At 35.6% G+C, this 20767-nt stretch overlaps 1 protein-coding gene and 1 pseudogene across 6 annotated transcripts in view; one reads left to right on the top strand and one right to left on the bottom strand.

Moving 5' to 3' along the window:
- The window catches only part of PCDH9 (protocadherin 9), a 930050-nt gene that overhangs the window by 830688 nt on the left and 78595 nt on the right, over positions 1 to 20767 (bottom strand). The gene's annotated exons all lie outside the window — the stretch shown is intronic.
- LOC116631365 lies at positions 13433 to 15166 on the top strand (annotated as a pseudogene).

The following is a 20767-nucleotide window of genomic DNA, read 5'->3' as shown; positions in this document are numbered from 1 at the left end:
TCTAACTGCACTAGTGTGAATACCAACAGCTCATGCCATCTATTGCAAGGGAGTCAGTACTGGGGACAAGAGCACTTCTTTGTCCGTAAGGATCATTTGCAAATCAGTTGTTTATATGTCTGGCATTTTGTTAATGAAAGGAATGCTTTTATTATTTTTTTCTAGATGAAGTAGATGCTTTGGGATCTTTTTAGCACCACTTGTTTTTGCCAAGTAAAAGGATATTACACAGGTATTCTCATCAAAGTAATTAGGTTGTTAGATAGGCTCTGCATGTGGCAGTTAATGTGATACATTAGTTAAATTGTAGCCCCAAAGGCTTGTAGGATCAGAACTGCAAATGCAATCTGAGTTCCCAAGTCCTATAAACCTACTGCTTTAGGATATAGCTCCTCTATAGTAAGAGGGAACACTGCAATAGCAGATTATCATCATAAGGGTATGAGCGGATTCTCCTGGAGAAAACACTTGTGTAAAGATATTCAGCGTTTAGAGAAGCACATTTGGATATGCTGGAATTTTTTCCACAACTCCCAGACATGCCAATCAAAGATAACACAATGCAAGTATCTCTGAATGACACTTCAAGCTGCATTCATAAGCAACCTGCCTCATTCAAAGTCAATGAAGAGACAGGACTTACAAGCCCATGCTGAAAAGTTATTGAAATGTGACTGACATCTCAAAGAAACTGTGTCAAAGGCTTGCATGACCCAGTGCTGAAACACAGTGAGGTTAATCAAAGTTATGGCAGTTGGGTACCACAGAGGTCTTCCCTAAGTTTATTTATTTATTTAATTTAATTCATACACTCAGTGGGTTTATTATCACCCTCTGCTCTCCCTCTAGCATTTAACCCCCAGTTTGTATTATTGGTTGTAAACTTTTGCTTCAGTTGCTGTTTAGAAAAGCGGATGTAGAGTGTCATTACCAGTGAGGTTTCTATGGATAAACACTGGTGTTACGTCTCTTTCCATTTCCTGAATTCCTCTAGGAGATACTGAGCCTCCATGTGTTCCAATCTGAGGTGCCACCTAGGAATGAGGATGGAACAGCTAGTGTACAATCCTGTTCAAAAAATTCTGACCAGTACATGAGTTTGATGATTTACTGAAACCCTACCTGCTCTCAGAAAGAGTCAAAAAGGGGATGGCAAAGGTAAGTTTGATCTTGGTCTATCTATCCATATTGTCTCTTCCCAGTGGCAGACATATTCTCCTGTCTAGTGTAACCACTTGATTACTGGCAACCTATTTTTTTTTTTTTAACTCGATGCCACCTCAGGACAGAAGACAATCCTCTGAGAACAATTGTAACATAATCATGAAAAAGAGTTAGCAGTTCTGTTATATGTATATTTTATGCTGAATATTTCCATGGATTCTCTTCAATATCACTGTAAAATACAGAAAGTATATCATCACCTGACAGTGAAAATAGCTAATAACCTTGCCTAACAAAAGAAGGGGAGAAAGGGAAAGGAAACCTCTCTATGATATACAGAATCTGGCAAATGCTGTAATTATGTTCATGGTAATTATGCCCATGGTTTAAAAAGCACAAGCAATTATGAGGTATGTTTATAGATGTAGAAGGTAACAATGCATAGTAGAAATTATATGCATGAGAAATGTGTGCATGCGCACATATGTGTTTGTTTCAATCCAATATTCTGGCCTTATTTCAACTGTATATTTGGGTCTAATATATCTTGGCTTTTTTTTTTTACCTTATGAATCTATTAGGAATAAGCCACTCATTAAAAGACTATAATCACAAATGTCAACATGATTGGCTGCTAAGTGTTCACATATCTACTCTTCCCACGAATCAAATATATATATATATATATATTTATTTATAACAAAGAATCAATATATATGTAATGAATATATACTATGTAAATATATAACATATATTTATTTTCTACAGCTAAAAGATCTAGAAAAGAAATTTGTTTTTCTATTTTGCCAGACAATTCTACTACAAGATAAGTGCTAGATTGGATAATATCTATAAATTCTCTATTCTGGAATCAATCCACAATTCATATGAAAGTCTGTCCCAATAATATAAGAAAAAATAAAAGAGAAAAATGACAGTAAAATGACTACATTCCTTGTTATTATTTTAAAAATTTTAAGAAGGGATGAGAGTTAAGACTTGTGAAAGATCACCTTGGAAAGAAAGTATATCAAACATGACTGGCAATGGACTTTTCTTTTATGAAGAATAATGGTTTAATGTTTAATTAATCTTATCCATTTCTGCATTTATGGGAAGGCAGAGAAGAGTCTGCTTTATAATGTGGAAAATTAAATATTAAAACCTCGGTGCCTACCAGACTTACATTTTCTTATTATGAATGGGCATTTTCACTTTCTGCACACACAAAGAAAGAAACAGGAGACAGATGTAGTCACTTAGCTCTGCAGGAAAGGATTATTTCAATGTATCTCTGATACCATCTTGCTATTAGAAACAAAACATGTCAAAGATGAATAAATGTTTAAAACCCAAACAACAACAACAAAAAGCAGAACTATAAGATGACCATAATATATAAGGCCTTAATTCTATATGTAGTGAAGTAATTCATCAGCTTTTTTAAAAATATATGAATTATTTAAAATTTGTAGATCTAATACTCTAAAATGGTTGTGTTGCTTACAGGATATTACATCAGTTTTTTTTTTTTTTTTAAAGATTTTATTTATTTATTTGAGACAGAGAGAATGAGAGAGAGAGCACATGAGAAGGGGGAGGGTCAGAGGGAGAAGCAGGCTCCCTGCCGAGCAGGGAGCCCGATGCGGGACTCGATCCAGGGACTCCAGGATCATGACCTGAGCCGAAGGCAGCCGCTTAACCAACTGAGCCACCCAGGCGCCCTACATCAGTTTTCATATTCTATGATGTCTGTTGCAGTGAGAAAACTGAAATAAGATATTTATTAAGTAAATATGAATAAATAAATAAATAAATAAATAAATAAATAAATAAGCTACTAGGTTAAAATGTAGAAATAACAATTGAGAACAGCGAAAAGAAAGATCAGATGGTTAGATGTTTAATTCAAATTGGTGCTTACTTACATTACTTATAGTTTGGACTTGATGATATATTTTGTAATTAAATATGAAATTTTGACTTATATTTTAAACTATCATTTGGACCTGTGGTCTCCAATGTATTATTTATCCCAAAGCAGGGATTGTAGAAAGGGTCCAGGAAGTGTCCATATCACAGGACTCCTACCTCTTTGGAGATGGATGTTAAATAAATTCATCTCCACTGATCATCAGAGAGACTTTGCCTCTGGTGTCCTGCTCTTGGAAAATGGAATGGATTTGAAAGGAAAAGAAGGCACACTTCACAGTCGTTGTTCCTAAACTTGAAGGGTTCGTATGTGTGATTTAACATGGCAAATTCTTCCAATTTTTTTGTGTATATTACTAAACGTGTTGACATCTTGGTTACTAACCCTACAATTTATTGCTTTTGAGATTAAACCAGGATAGAAAACATTACATTCACAAAATCTCAGTGACATGACTTTTTTCAGTATTGCTTATGAGAAAGCATTAATAACTATTATGGGGAAACGTTGTAGAAAAATTGGGGGAAGTTCAAAAAAAGTTTGGAAGACAAATAAAATCCAAGAAACTAAGTGCAAACTACTTTGTCTTATTTTCACGCGACTTTCGGCTCCTGCCTCAGGGGTCATCTGCAACTACACAGTACGGTACCACCTAGACCAAGTGCCTCTGAGACAGGAAGATTAGGTATGAGAAACATAGGATCGCACTTACAACAGACCCTGTGTCGGCCTGCGGAACCCCACTCTTGTTCTGATAATAGAAGACCATCTTTCAATGAGAGCTCAGCTGCTGCCCACTCACCCATCCACACATTTGATTCTGAGATCTCACACCAAGTCAGTCAAAGCCTACCTGAAATTCCTGCTGCTGTTATCAGGAAGGAGGTGTTCTCTTCTCACACGGATTACAAATGCAAGTGTCTACTTCAGTTTAATTATCTACCAAATTGCTTTCTGTACCTATAGATATGACTTAAATTTCAATTGGTAAGTTATATGAAAGTATAAGGGATCAGAGAGTTAGAAAATTAAAGTTGATTTCCTGATCGGGGAAACGAGGAAAGAATGGATATTACCTCAGCCTCAATTTTCACTTCGGTCCTATCAGCAACCAATGCTTTCATTTCACCACGTTACCATACCTTCTCACCTCCAGGAATATATTTGAATTACTTGAAATATACTTCTCATTCTCCTTCCCTCTCATCTTCCAATCCACAATTAAAAGGTTATGCCTTTCAAGAAATCGTTCCTGATTTCTCAGCTAGAAATATCTTAGGGATTCACAATCAAGTTTACTTTCTGGTACCTATGTAAACTGAAACTGCAGTTCAAAGACTTTCCATTTTCAGCATGTTTACATCAATAACTTAAATTAAGATACAGAAGGCATGTGTGTCAAATAGAAAGTATCCCATAGATCATAGCAACAGTGGCAGATAACAGCAAAAATGCAAAGTAATTTTAACAAGCCGTAATAGTGGCTCAAAATCAACAATAGAGAAGTTAGTAGTAATTCATGCCAAGGGCAGAACGTAGCATTAAAAAAATAAGTGACTTTAAATATATGACTACAGATATGGTTGACAAAGTATACATCGAAAAGATTGAGGTCCTTAATGTATCAGGTCAATAAAATTCAGGAATTTAATACAAAGTGTTTTGTCAGACAGAGGGAAAATACTCCTGATCCTTTGCATTCCTTAAGGCCATACTCAGATGTAATTATACCTAGGAAATCTATCCTGAGTACTTTATGTGTTTTCTAAATTTCTACAATAATCATTTTGTGTACCAGAACTTAAGATGACATATTCCTGTAAGATATTTCAGTAATGCTTCTCAAAAGATGCATTCATAGATTGGGTACCCATATCATGAGAAACAACACTTCAAAAGTACTCTGCCACAGTCAGACCATATGTAGGCAATCTTGTGCCCATATAAAATCTGCATATCAGATTTTCAAACAAGAAATACAAGATCTCAAAAAATAATAAAATAAACTAAATTTGGAATGTGACATCTTGATCTATCTGCAGTGGAAGAGGGCCACAATAAGCTACTCCAAAATTTTGATGGGTCTTAAGTTGGAGAAAAATTGATCAATCCATTTTTTTTCCAGAGGGTAGAAAGAGGACCAACATATAAAGGTAAGAGAGAAGTGGATTTTTTTTTTTTTAAAGATTTTATTTACTTATTTGACAGAGAGAGACACAGCGAGAGAGGGAACACAAGCAGGGGGAGTGGGAGAGGGAGAAGCAGGCTTCCCGCAGAGCAGGGAGCCCGATGCGGGGCTCGATCCCAGGACTCTGGGATCATGATCTGAGCCGAAGGCAGACGCTTAACGACTGAGCCACCCAGGCGCCCCGAGAGAAGTGGATTTTAGCTTGACTTGTAACTGAAGCCCCATAGTAAAATAGGCTATCTGTAAAGATGATGAGTTTTATATATCTGGATCCACTTGCAAAGAAGAATTGCATGCAAGGAATTCTGAATCGGAATTCTTACATTGCTTGAAAAGTTAGATTACATGACTATAAGGTCTTCTTCAATTCCACAGTCCTATAATATCAAATCAAAATTCTGTGTCATAACATTAGAGAAAAAGACAACCCCTTTTCATTAGTTTAGTGCTCTGTAGATCCCTGGTCTATATCAAAGGGAGATAAAAGACTTGCCTAAGAGGAGAATTGGAACAAACCCAGGTTCCCTGGCAGGCATTTTGTGTCTTATCTAAATGAGTGCATTACCTCTTCTTGTGTTGCTCATCCACAAATGAAAGGTTATAAAAAGACATCACTAAGAAAATATCTTAATAGTCAAGGTTAGACTCTTCATGCAATAAATTAATCAAAAGCAATGCTAGAAACAGTGCCTGTTTCATGGACTAATTAAGTTTAGGAATACATGGAGGTCTCGTGTGCTCTTTTAAAAAGTCCACGGTGAGGGTAGTATGAGAAAGACTTCTACCTAAGGATACCAGTGAATGTTTACAGTCAGAGATGTCTCTTAAAAGAGATAGCAATGAACATTTATTAAAGCAGGTCAGGAAGATTCCCACACTTGAAAATTTGCATCAGTAGCATTTTGATGATTTTAAAATATTCATGTCCAATAATTATATTTTCAAGTTGAGCAATTTAACTTCTAATAAAAGTGATTTTTCTTCAGAAAACCTTCTAAGACAGCTTCCAAGTATTTTCAGAGTAACTGTGACATCCAATGTTGACCAAAATAAACAATTTAAGAAACAAAAGCCCTAATAGTTGTATCCTTTTCTTTTCCCATTTTCAAATAGCAAAGATCAGGATTCAGGAGAATTTAAAATTCAAAACACTCCCTGAGGTTCTTAGATATAGGTCATTTCATTTAGATAAAAACACAAACTTGTAATAAGTGACATAAATCACCCTTTATCACAGAATTAGCTGTTTTAATAATCCAGAATAAGCCATTCTTTTCGGCACTCCAATTCACCATGGTTCCTATACGTGGCCACCCCGAGGGGACCTGGAATCACTAACTCCGCTGCTCATACAGCAGTCAGATGACCCTGGAGAATCAGAATCACTGAAATCTTCGTCCCATAGCCAATTCTCTCTTGCTGCATTTGCCTCTTACGTATGTGTGCTTCTTTATTTAAAGCTTGTATTTTTTCCCCCTTTCTTTCTTTTTTTGTTTTGTTTTGTTTTGTTTTTGTTTTTCAAAAGTACATTCTTCAGGAATCCAGGCTGAATTGTAGGGTTTGCTACTACAGTTCATCTGAAAATACTTGCAGACAGCAGCATATGTAAACTTAGCAACATGCACAAGAATAGACAAGCCATCTATAAAGACACTCCAGGAGCTTCTAAACCAATGTGAAAGTGGCATCTGGCATGGGTGAGATAGCAATTTAAACTTTTCAACTCTTCACCCAAATTTATATTTAAAACTCCCTCAAACAACTGATTATATTTAAAGAGGAAAAAAATCACGTTGTGCCGGTTGGTTATTAAGCCATAGAAACTGGAAAGAGGCCATTGTTATGAGGTGGCAATAACATGCGAGGGATAGGAAATTCCCAGGCCCCTGTGTAATATGCATAAGTTTATAGAAATCATTCCTGGGTAGGAAAGATTACTCTTAACTGTTATTGCTAATAATAATGCATTTCATTGACTCTAGGACACCAACACTTATACAATGTGCTACAATTCCAGGTGCCATTAAAAATGTTCTCAACTAGTTTTAAGATACCATGATTCAAGATGCAGCACAATTTCAGAAATATCAAAGTATCTGCTGTGAATTGTTAAAACATATTAATATTTTCTAGTTTTTAATGTGTTTGGTGTTTTATGATGCCATGAGTCAGGATAGGGCAGAGACACACGGGGGTATCATGGGCAGCTCAAACTGGCTATTTGGCTTCAGAGCCCACCTGGGAAAAAATAACCTGATCTCTAGCTGCATGTACCCAATTTATATTTTCTACATCTCCCTCCATTTTCTTCCCACAGAGGTCATTTTATAAGGAACATTTCCTATCTTTCCCCCCACTTTTTTCAATCTGCCTCACTTTCATTCACATAAAGCTTAAGGTTTTCTAAAATTATGAGGTAGAACATCTCACCAAATGCCAGTACTTCACTAGCCAAGGCAATTTCACATTAAAAACACTGGTGGGCAGTGTTTAGGAGATATGAATAATTAGTGGTTTATAAAGAACAGTGCTCTGAGGGGAGGATGTACAATAAGAGTAGTCAAGAGGAATTTGAAAACGCATGGAGTAAACTTGTCAAGGGTCAATGAAAAGAAAAAAAAAAAAACACTTGCAGAAAAATACAAGTGGGAGAAATTGTAGTCCACTTGCAAAATGGAGAGAGGTATTGGCGTGTTTTCCCGCCATATTTTTTTTCTCCTCTTGGACAGTGGGAGAGTAGGAGATCTGATAGTGTTGACTATAGAGAAGCTATGCCATCCTCATTTACAATAACATTTCCTGTCCCTAAAAAGCAAAAAAAGGGCTTCTCTGATGTGTCTGCTGTGGTGCCTCCTCATTTGGTATTATTTCCTCTCCACCCATACTGAATATTCTTTAACTACAAGCAGTGAGGTGGAGAATGAATCAGTCCTTCACAGCGGCACCTGGTCCTCTTTAAGAGTAGCTGTATTCTGGATGGCGTCATAGCCGAGACCTGTGGTTGGTCCTCTGAGTTTGCTGCATCATGTAGTGCTAAAGTAAAGCAGATTGGGAGATGGTACTAAGTATATACTTTGAGAATTTGATATGCTATATTTAATTGCACCCACTAGAAATGAAGGGTAACTAAACTGTCTACATAATACTGTAGTTTCAGATTAATAACACTATCTAATCTCTTGAAATGGAGACTAAGGTTGCGATCTGAATCAATCACTTGGACTTTAATTTTACATTTTACAAAGTAGGTAATAATAACAGGAAAGAACAGTAAAATATCTGTGGCTCCATTTTCTCTTTCCACCAATTTTACACAATGTGTTTATGAATAGAAGGCTCTGTAAAATGACTTATGGGAATTATTTATATTTATGTGCCCTGGAATGTTATTATGTGGCAACATGAGAGGCAATGTGAGAAGCAAGAACTTCTCATTCATTCATTTTACTCAGTAAATATTCTGTCATTGCCTATGAAGAGCTAGAAACTGATAACACAGAAGCCAAGTCAGATTCAGGTAATAATGTAAGGATGAAGACTAGTTGATAACCTATTTAAATCAAATCTTGTCTATTGAAATCTACAACCATAAGCTCAATGAAAGCATGAGAGTCTCTATCACTATTTCCTTAGTCTGCTTTATCAAGTGCAATTTTGTAGGTCAAAACTTTGGGGTGATCCTCTTGCCTCCACCATGAGGATGAAAATATAATATGAATTATCTTTAGTGATAAAGAACAGTTACCAAAATAGAGATGACTCAACTTCTGCGCAGTGAAGCTACGTTGTAATGGAAATAGGCTTTCAGCTGCTGTGACAGGTAATTTTATAATACATTTTAGAACATTTAACCTATCCACACTTGTTCAGCTATGTCTGCAGTCGTGAGAGGTAGTGCTATCGTTACAGATTCTGTGAAAGCTACTTATGTGCTATTAATATGCAGGAGCAAAAGGGAGTTCTTTCTTCACTGGTGGTCTCTTCCAGCTATTCAAAAAGCTGCTCGGCCTAAAAATGTCATCAACCACAAGGATTATTTGTTTTCCTTTGTTCACAATCAATACTTGGCTTTTACTAAAAAGCACAACTTTGAAAATGTCCAAAAAGGAGAGAAAATGTGTTCAATTCCATATCAAAAATTTCTAAAAAAAATTTTGAAGCTGAAAGGAATGCCCACAAATAATCTGATTCCAGTCTTATTTTCAGTAGTCATCCATAGATCATATAGTAAAGAATAAGGAAATTTTCTGTGCAAGAGAGACAGAGAAAGACTGAGAAGATGTCCATTTTGGCCATTTGCAATAGACTGTTATTGGGAATGTAAATTGGTGCAGTCACTATGGAAAACAACATGGAAGTTCCATCAAAAAATTGAAAATTGAAATACCATACAACCCAGCAATTTCACTTTTAGGTTATTTATACAAAAACAAAACAAAACAAAACACTAATTCAAAAGGATACACACACCCTGTGTTCATTATAGCATTATTTACATTTTAGCTCAATGGAAAAAGCTCAATGGAATTTATCATATGAATGGCTTTAAATCCCATCTTTAGTATTTATGTGAGAGATTCTGAGCAAAGTACTCTGTCTCATTGAGCCTTAGTATCCTCCTCTATAAAAAGGTTAAAAATAACACATGCCGTTTTCACTGAGTTGTTGTGAGGACCAAATCATCTGGACTATTTAGACTGTTTAGTGCATTGTCTGGCACATTATAGGTACTCAATACCTGGTGTCCATTATTTATGCAAGTTATGTAAATTTCATGATATGTTTAAGATATGGTTATAATGGTTTTGTGTGTTCAGGCTTTATTACATACAGTCTGTGTCTTCTATTGATCTAAACTACTAAATTCATGGTAGTCTGTTAATGTATCATTGAAAATAGCCTGTACAGATCAGAGTAACTACATATTTTGATCAAATCACACAAAATTGTCCTTGGAAACAAAATGGAACAGTTATGGTTTGAAGTAAAATAATATGAAACAATATCAACAATGTGTGCCTCTGTGTGATTCAGGATCTCCTATTTGAGAACCCAAAGCATCAAGATGATACCTATATTGAGAAGGAAATGACACTCCCCCCACTTCTCAAGGGCAAAACTCTCGTCAGGACTATCACATGTGTATCTTCTGCTGTCCTGACATCTGCCATGTCCTATTTTGCATAAGCCATGGTAGATTCTTGTCAGATCACCCAAGTAATAACATAACCATCTGAAACATTAACAGAAGACTTCCTTCTGGCGTCAGCTGTCACACTATGTGCCAATCAAATTTGCTTATTAAAGTAACTTGGTTTTTGTTCTGACTGTTCAACGTTGCCATTCGAACCCATGAGCAGTCTTATTGACTCTTCACTGCTATTAACAAGTCTTAATCGCTCAGAGATTCAGCACAGTAGGATATTGCAATCAGAACAAATTCCCCATTTGATTCCAGCACAGAAGTTACCAATGAAACTAACAGAATGATAATACAAAATTCTCTAACTTCCTCTCCTCTTCTCCCACTTCTCTGTGAATAAAAATGAAACCATTATATGGACTTATTTGTAAGCTGCTATTTCTTGAATTTGCAGTGGCTAGTATCACTAAGGATTTGAACATATCCAAAATATGTTACTATTACTTTAAAATTAAAAGCATCCCAACAATCAGCAGTTTTGCTTTTTAAAGTATATGACTTGTACATCTGGTTACCCAATCCAGTTGAGAGGAAATGGTAATAGGTTCAGGTTGCACCATAGCATGACATCTGCTCTACAGTACGCAATCTGACTCTGGATATGAACCTTTGAAATAAAGTGATTATGCTTTCATTAACCTCAAAACAATTTCCATCAGCTGATATTTGGTCACAAATGACAAACAGTTAATAATTAAGTCATCTGGATTATTTTCAAGTGGTCTTTTCTGGTGTTTGGGGGTTAGTTTTATGACAGGATTGGGTATTTCTCTCTATCTGAAATACACTCTTCAAAATGTCATTCCATCAGTTGATTTCTCTTTTGCAACTGAAAAATGCTATTTTCTACTCACTCCACATTGCTTTATTTTTCAAAACAACAATATTCTTGGGGTTTAAGAAAGGGCTAATCATAAAAGAACATGCTCGCTAGTGTCAATGGCCACTGATTTATGACAAGCACTTTTAGTCAATTATTGTCTGGAAAACTAAATGTACCTCCTGGGTCCAGAACTTAGTCATATAAAGTGTCTGGCTCACGTTGCCAGAATTGACCATTAATTATTATGACCGCAGGTGGCCATCGGTGTATCCTAGCTTTTTCTGGAAAATGTGCAACATGAGAACTAGTAGAGGTAAAAGTCCACTGGTGAAAGAATAAGGAGAAAAATACTGCAAACTTGAAAAAACCTTTAAAGTGTCTAATTCAAACTCTTTAATTTAAAAATCAGAAAACCCTGGGGAATAATACCATCAAGCACATGCATCTGGTACGTAGCTGCTTCAAGTCAAGGAACCAGTCCTCTCTACTCTATGTTAGGTGTCCTCAACCCTGAGGGCACATTATAATTACCTTCAGTGCTTTTTAAAAATAAGAATTGTTGGTCCTCCTCCCCACAAAGATTCTGATTTAACTGATCTACAGTGGGGCCTATAACGTGTTTCTTAAAAGAACCCCGTTAATTCCAATATACCTTCTCCAACAATCTCTATTTGTACCATCAGGATAAATGTTTCTCTTCTCTTATGATCAGAAAGAGTTCATTCTTATTTTGAGAAATGCATGCTCTTGACACTGAGGATCATATGTAATACATTTCTCTTATTGTCTTGGCTATTGGAATGCTTGAAATGAAGTCTGCAGTGAATATTCCATGTCTGCAAGCTTTTCCAGGACATACATTCTTTTCTGTTCAGTTTTAGGGCACTACATCTTCTTTCTTTTGCATTTTCCCCACATTTGTTTATAATATTTGTTATTTTGCTGTTTTGTGTTTTATTGGAAGCTAACTTCGAAGAAGAACTTGGGACATCACAAAAGGTAAGGAACTAGATTCCTAACAATGGAGAAAATATAAGACAAATATATGATTAAGAGCAATGGGAGTCCTAAAGAAACTTTGAATGGCTCTATCTCTATTGTTTGGAATATTCTGCAAATCCTTTAATATGGACAAAAATAAAAAGACAAGAGCACATACGCAATAGGAACAGTGGGCTAAGTGTTGGGGGTGGGTAGGAAAAGGAGAAACAAGAATTGGAAAGCAGAAGGCATGAAAGTTGAATAGTGGGAAGAAAAGAGGAAGGGAAACTAAACGGTGTGCCAATTTTGGATTACATGGAATAACCATGATCCTGAGTCTCAAAAAAATGATTGCACCAACTCTAGAATTCCTTAGTTTCTGGCAACATCATCACATGGAGTCCATTCTGCATCAATAATTCTTTATTTTCAAAGTGCTAGTATTTTCAATGGCTGTTAAGACTTGCCTCTTACCACTTATAAATATGGGGTTTACGTTTTTATATGAAACAATTTTAGATGACTACCTAAATGCACTTTGGGTAAGAAAGTGTTGCAGTGGTATTGGTGACTGATATTTTATGTTACCATCAATAAAACAAACAACAAGTCTGATATGAAAGTCTGGGAAAATACATGTAAATATCAGAATATGTTCATTTGAATCCAGAATGTGGACAATTAATACCATTGCATCCCCATTGTTTTGATGCTATATGTTTTAAGAAAATCAAACAGAATTAAACTTTTGCATGGTCTAGCAAATTTATAAGCATACCTTTTTCATTGTGCTTTGCAAAAATTGTTTTTTTTTTCTTTTTTTACAAATTGAAGATTTGTGGCAACCCTATGTTGAACAAGTCTATTGGCATCATTTTTCCCACAGGACTTTCTCACTTTGTGTCTCTGTCACATTTTGGTAATTCTATCAATATTTCAAACTTTTAAATTATCATTACATATTCATTATCTGTGATCAGTGATCTTTGATGTTAATATTATAATTGCTTTAGGGCATCATGAACTGTGCCCATATAAGACAACAAAATTAATCAGAAATGTTGTGTGTTCTGAGTACTCCACCAACCAACTATCCTCTTTTCTCTCTCCCTCTTCTCTCCTATTCCCTGAGACACAATATTGAAATTTAGCCAGTTAATAACCCTACATTGGCCTCCAAGTGTTCAAGAGGAAGTAAGAGTCATATGTCTCCAGTTTAAATCAAAAGCTAAAATTATTAAACTTAGTGAGGAAGGTATGTTGAAAGCTGTGATAGGTTGAAAGCTATGCCTTTTGCACCAGTTAGCCTAGCTGTGAATGCAAGGGAAAAGTTCTTGAAGGAAATGTAAAAGTACCACTCCAGTGAACACATGAATGATAAGAAAGCAAAACAGCCTTATTGCTGATATGGAGAAAGTTTTAGTGGTCTGGGCAGAAGATCAAACCAGCCACAACATTCCTTTAAGCCAAAGCCTGATCCAGAGCAAGGGCCTAACTCTCTTCAATTCTGTGAAGGCTGAGAGAGGTGAGGAAGCTGCAGAGGAGAGTTTGAAGCTAGCAGAGGTTGGTTCATGAGGTGTAGGGAAAGAAGCTGACTCCATAACATAGAAGTGCAAGGTGAAGCAGCAAGTGCTGATGTAGAAGATGCAGCAAGTTATCCAGAAGATCTGGCTATGATAATTAATAAAGATAGCTACACTAAACAACAGATTTTCAGGTACATGAAACAGCCTTCTTTTGGAAAACAATGTCATCTAGTACTTTCATAGCTAGAAAGGAGAAGTCAGTGCCTGACTTCAAAGGTTCAAAGGACAGGCTGACTGTCTTGTTAGGGGCTAATGCAAGTGGTGACTTGATGTTGACGCCAATGCTCATTGGCCATTTCAGAAATCCTAGGGCCCTTAAGAATTATGCTAAATCTACTCTGCCTGTGCTCTATAAATGGACCAACAAAGCCTAGATGACAGCCAATCTGTTTACAGCATGGCTTACTAAATGTTTTAAGCCCACTGTTGAAACCTACTCTTCAGAAACACATATTCCGTTTAAAATATCACTGTTCATTGACAATGCACCTGGTCACTTAAGAGCTCTGATGAAGATGTACCACGAGATTAATATTTTCATGCCTACTCCACACAGTGATGCATTCTGTAGCCTATGTATCAAGCAGTAATTTCAACTTTCAAATCATATTATTTAAAAAATACATCTTATAAGCCTATTGGTGCCATAGATAGTGATTCCTCTGATGAATCTGAGCAAAGTAAATTGAAAACCTTTTGGACAGGATTCACCATTCTAGATGCCACTAGGAACATCTATGATTCATGGGAAGAGGTCAACACATCAACAGTTTGGAAGAAGTTGATTCCAGTCCTTATGGATGACTTTGAGAGTGTTAAGCCTTCAGTAGAGGAAGTAACTCCCCATGTGGCAAAAAGAGCAAGAGAACTAGAAGTGAAGCCTGAAGATGTGACTGAATTGCTGCAATCTCATGATAAAATTGAAATGGATGAGCAATTGCTTTTTATGGATGAGCAAAGAAAGTGGCTTCTTGAGATGGAATCTACTTCTGGTGAAGAGGCTGTGAAGATTGTTGAAATGATAAGAAAGGATTTAGAATATTACAAAAACTTAATTGATAAATCAGTGGCAGCATTTGAGAGGACTGACTCCAATTTTGAAAGAAGTTCTACTTTAGGTAAAACACTATCAAACAGTATTGCATGCTACAGAGAAATCGTTCATGAAAGGGAGAGGTAATTGATGCGGCAAACTCCATCGTTGTCTTACTTTAAGAAATCACCACAGCCACCTCAACCTTCAGCAACCACCACCCTGATCAGTTAGAAGCCATCAACACAGAGGTAAGCTTGTAATTTGATAACAGCTTAGATGATGGTTAGCATTTTTATTGAGAATGTATTTTTTAACTAAGGAATATACAATTTTTCAGATATAATGCTAGACTTAATAGGCTACAGTATAATGTAAGCATAACTTTTATATGCACTGGGACACCAAAAAACTTATTTGACTTGCTTTATTGCAATATTTGCTTTATTGTAATGATCTAGAACCAAACCCACAGTACCTCTGAGGTATGCCTGTATAAGTTTTAATAAACTTTCACATAGTTCCATTTATCAACATTAATTAACTCTGCTAAGGTCTTACACTGATTCAATATGGAAATAAAATTGCTCTGCATCAAAGACCAGAAAAATGGCTCAAACTGATTCTAATAAAAAGCTGATATTTTAACAATTATGGGTTATAATTCATTTTGATTTTGTGACTTTTAAATCAGCAACAGTTTCAATGGCCCCATTCATATCTGATGTTTGAATTTTAAATGAAAACAAAGATGGCAGCCTAGTTCACTACTTTCTAGCTAGCAATTAAGAGTGATTGGCACCTAACACATGCTCAAGAAAATGTTACAGATTAACAAAGATAAGCTTTGAGAGTGTAAAGTGATACTAAGGAAAAATAAAATTAAAATATGAAGAGAATAAGGACAAATAGATACTAGCATATTTGAATTTGGTTTCTGAAATTAAAATCCTTGCAAAATTTAGAAATAACTGATAGATTTTATGAGAGTAAATAAAATGAGAAAACAGGCATTGAAAAATTAGACTTATTTTCTTTAAATATATATTAAATACATCAAAAACAAATTATTTCATCAAATACATCACTAGTATCTTGGACAGCAAAAGGACTAGACTTTAAGAACTCATTTTTACTCAATTTTATTCTTTATATTTTCTCAAAAATATCCTCCATTGAACTTCACAACAATTCTAAGAGATAGACATAGAATTTAACATTAAGGAATCTAAGGTTTAGAATTAGGAAGGCTGTGGCTGAAGTTTGATCTGCTCCAGGTTTGGGGTTTTGTATAGTGCTCCTTTCTGCTAGTTATTGGAAAAGTGGTTCTTATCACACTGACTTCCTAATGCAGATGTTTATAAAATATAAATATATCTAATACAGTACAAAATATAAATATAAAATGTAAATCTATTTATAGCATAAAATATAAATATATCTAACATAAATGCTCTAGCACAAAATAAAAGACATCTGTAATATCTGAACTGGAAAAAGTAGGAGAACCCTCTGAGGTGTTCCTTCTCTCTCGGGCTTACAGGTTTAGAAAAGTCACAAAGGAAGGAAGGAAGAAAGGAAGGAAGGAAGGGAGGAAGGAAGGAAGGAAGGAAACACTCTGCTGGCCAGACAGAATAGCAGGCTGAACTCTGGGGGAGTGATGCAAAGGGACATATATGTCATCGTATACATGTAGCCTCCCTGGTGATAGAGGCTTCCAACCGAAGTCCTGTTCAATTCAAACTCATTTAAAGCTATCATGGCTGTTACACACTCAGGCAGACTATGAAAGGGAAACTGAAGACGAAATGCATCCTTATACTTAGGTGTGTCATAAGCATTAAGCACCTGTGTATTTTGGGAGACTGACCCTGCCAGAGAACACACTACCCATTTCTTCTCATGAGGAAACAGGTTCTATATCCCCCCGAGGGGCAATAGTAACTATGACAGAGGAACTCCCCTTAGCCTAAGGAAGGCAAAAAAGGATGCCTTTTAGGAGCTTTCTAACAGAAAAATGTGTAAAGAGGAAATGCAAATAGAACTTAGAGGAACAATTCTCAACCTCTGTTCTGCCACAGTTTCCAAAAGAGATGTTTAATTTGGGCTTATTTTGTCAGGAAACAAGAAGAAAATGTTTTAAAATGAAGGACAAAGAGGGTGCTACAACTTTGTAAAATTTGTAATAGTTTCTTAGGAACAATGATCCTTGTTTTTCATCCTCATGAACAGTGTTCACGTGAGAAGGGCCTTGCCGTATGTATCTTACTATTGGTGTTGTCATTACTAAAGAAAACAGAGTCCAGATAAAAAACCAGTGTCTATTAATCTTGAGCCACCTCAGTTAATTAGTGAAATATTCATACAATTTATAAAATATTCATACTAGGAAATATCTATAGTTCTGGGAACAAGTACACATATTAAAAGCGTAAAACATTAGGCACTTGCTATATACCAAACTGACATTGAAGGAGTAAAAATGTCAACAATCCTAAATCCCTGTGTGAACAACTTTTATCATTCACTGTAAAAGAATGCTAATAGAGCGTCCAGAGAGAAAACCTTTGTATATCAGAGCCAATGTTTCTTGTGATTCATTCCACTTACATTTTAAAGCTGTTGATAGAAGGTGAGTATAGTATGCACCAGGGAGAAAAACATGCAAAGAGGACATGCAAATGTTCTGCAATTCACTACGTACTTTTCTTACACAAAAATGAGACGAAATGGGAAACACTATCTCAGCGATCACGTTCTTCGCTCATGTCGTTAATTATTTTAAGCCCACCTGTCACTTTGACCCCATTAATTCCAAAAATTAGTTCCTCTAGACACTAAATCACTACTTTACAAGTATATCCATAGACTTAATTGGGGGGTGGGAGTGTTCACAGACTTTCAGATTCCCCATCTTCGGTGTTTGACATAAAAACAACCAGAAAATGAAAGTTCTGTTAAATCAGACATTCATTAGTCTCCCTAAATGACTTTAAAGGAAAAATCTATTACACACCATAGTACAATGTAACAATGTAATGATGACAGTAAAAAAAAAATATCCACTCCAACATGTATTGATGACTGCCCAAAGCATTCTTTGGACGACTGTCTAAATATTAGTAGCAAACACCAAAGAAATAGAATTCTTCAAGAACTCATGATTTGGTCTGAACAAGATACTTATAAATGAAGTATCTCTCTATTATGATTCTTAGGTTTCTTCCAAGTGTTCTGAATTAATTATTTTTACCTTGTCAAATTTTTTTTTGTTCTTCCTTTTTCATACATGATAGGAATGTTGAGGGATTTTAGGCATCTCATTTAGTACCAGAGAAGCTCAACAGTCTTAATTAAGACAAAATATGATTTCTCAATAACAAGTGGAGAACCTTTATGCCTAATAGGAAAGGATATCTTACCCAATTAGATTATCATCCACACTACAGTTTATACCATAGGTTTTATGGTATAAAATAATAGACTACACAATGAAAACCTTTTGAGGTTTCAGTCATATATTCAGATATGCATGTTGTAACTTTTCAAATCTAGAAATAAGTAATAGGAATCTTTTATGGATAAAGACTAAGAGAAGCATTAATGCAAAGTAGTCCAGTTCAAAGTCAAATTACTACATGATGGTTACGGTACTATTCTTTATAGGATATAAAATATACTAGTATAATGAATGAAAAGTCTCCCTAAAGTGTTTAGAAAGTCATTTCAATGACATTTCTCAAACTTCAGAAGAGATGATATATCTGTCAATAAAATGACACCAAAATCATATTTTATAAGGATTTTAGATTAACACGTGCTTTTGCAGGATGACATTATAGGATCTTAATATCTATAATCAGAAAGTCTTTTGCTCTTAACTTGCAAGGCAATAAGTTTAAGAATTAATTTGGTCTGCTATAAAGCTGGCTTGCCTTTAATCTTCAGATTTAAAAGGTCTCTTTTTGCTGAATGTTTTAGGCAGGTAATTGAGGAAATAGTCCACGTTCCATTTCAGTCAACATAAAATGACATTGAAATGTCTTCAGATGTTTCCAGGAAACTCATGCTAAACAGTCTGTTATATTTGATATTGAATAACAGCAGAAATCCGTGTCTCTAATAAAGCCTTTCCTAAGATTTTATGTAATGAAGCTACATGTTCGTGATAACTTACTTGATTCATTAAGATGTCAAAAAACTAAGCATATATAAAATGCATATAAATTGATATGTGGATTTATGATGATTTGTACAATGGAGGATATCACACATGCCATATGTTCTTTCCTCCAAATGAAATTTCTAGTGTGATTTTGAAGCCAAATTCCTAAAAAACAAACCAAGACAAAACAAAACAGAATGATTGTCCTTGGTTTGCTCTGATGGACATCTTGATTCAGGCTTTCTGCCATTATTTATGTCAATGGACATCTTGAAAAATCATCTGCTCGGTAAATTTTGTAAAGTGCACAAAAAATATGCATGGAACATCGGAAACCGGCAAATGACCCTTTCCAAAATAGATCCTTCCAGGAATCTTTGAGACTGTTCACATTTAGAAGCGGCAGTGGTTACATTAAGGACTTATAAAAGGGGTCCAATTCTGAAATGCTTTCAATGCTTGTGGATAACTGGCAACTTCTTTCTCTTTTATTAAACATACTCTGCCAGAAAAGCCTTCTTCAGTCAAAACAAACTTCCACTTAAGAGCAGTTTTTTTCTAAACATTTTCATAAAGTAAATAATGAAGCAGGCTTTCCCCCCCTCTCTTTTTTCTGATAAGAAGTGAAGAGTCTAGTTTGGCAAGGAACAACTGTGATTTTGGCTTTCTTTTTTAAGTTTATTCTTTCAAGGTTCTGAATTTTGTTATATAGGTGCCCAGAGGCAAGGAGAAGCATTTTTATACATACAAAGTAGATAAACAATGGAGGAAAGATGCTCTAATGGACCGTTTCTCTGCTCCCCTCCCCTAGCCTATAACATTTTATCTGTTCTGCAAGTACTACAGTTGATCTGAAAAGACTTCTTAGACCATTGTTTTTAGACTTAGCATTCTTTGTTATTCAATTTCTTATTTTCAACAGCTGAAAATTGGATGCTTAAACTTTTTTGAATGAGAAATGATAATTTTTGGAAAGATAAAATGGTTTTATCTTTGCAGTTATTTAAATCTACTTATGGTATTTTTTTTTTTTTTTAACAGCACAGGTGGGAATGGGATAAGAGGAGAGAGTGAGAGGAAGTCTACATAATGCATACAAGCCCATGATGTATATTTACTAGGATAGCAATAACATGCTGTTGGGTCGCACCTAACCACACACTCTGCGCTGTTGTTGGAGGGAGAATACGCTTGTCTCACTTTAAAGTGACCTCTTTGGCTAATGTTCACAGATGTGTTAATGAGCTTGAAGAGGGTACCATATTCACTGTTGTTGTTGTTGTTTTTATTTTTTTTATTTTTTTTAAAGATTTTATTTATTTATTTGACAGAGAGACACACAGCGAGAGAGAGAGAGAACACAAGCAGGGGGAGTGGGAGAGGGAGAAGCAGGCTTCCCGCTGAGTAGGGACCCGATGTGGGGCTCGATCCCAGGATCCTGGGACCATGACCTGAGCCGAAGGCAGACGCTCAACGACTGAGCCACCCAGGCCCCCCGTTGTTGCTGTTTTTAACCAAAAAGGAATAACAACTGAGATGGAGTGATTTTGAAAGAAGATAAGGACATTTGGGGACTGTTCAACGACAGCCAACTTTTCAATAGCCAGACTCATTTCCTTATATTTCAGGGACACATTTACAAGCAAAGACTACTGTTCCTTTTTTTTTTTTTTTTTTTTTTTTTTTTTTTT

Source organism: Phoca vitulina, unplaced genomic scaffold (assembly GCF_004348235.1).
Source record: "Phoca vitulina isolate PV1807 unplaced genomic scaffold, GSC_HSeal_1.0 scaffold5, whole genome shotgun sequence".
Classification (NCBI taxonomy): domain Eukaryota; kingdom Metazoa; phylum Chordata; class Mammalia; order Carnivora; family Phocidae; genus Phoca; species Phoca vitulina.
This window is presented reverse-complemented; position numbering and strand designations above follow the sequence as displayed.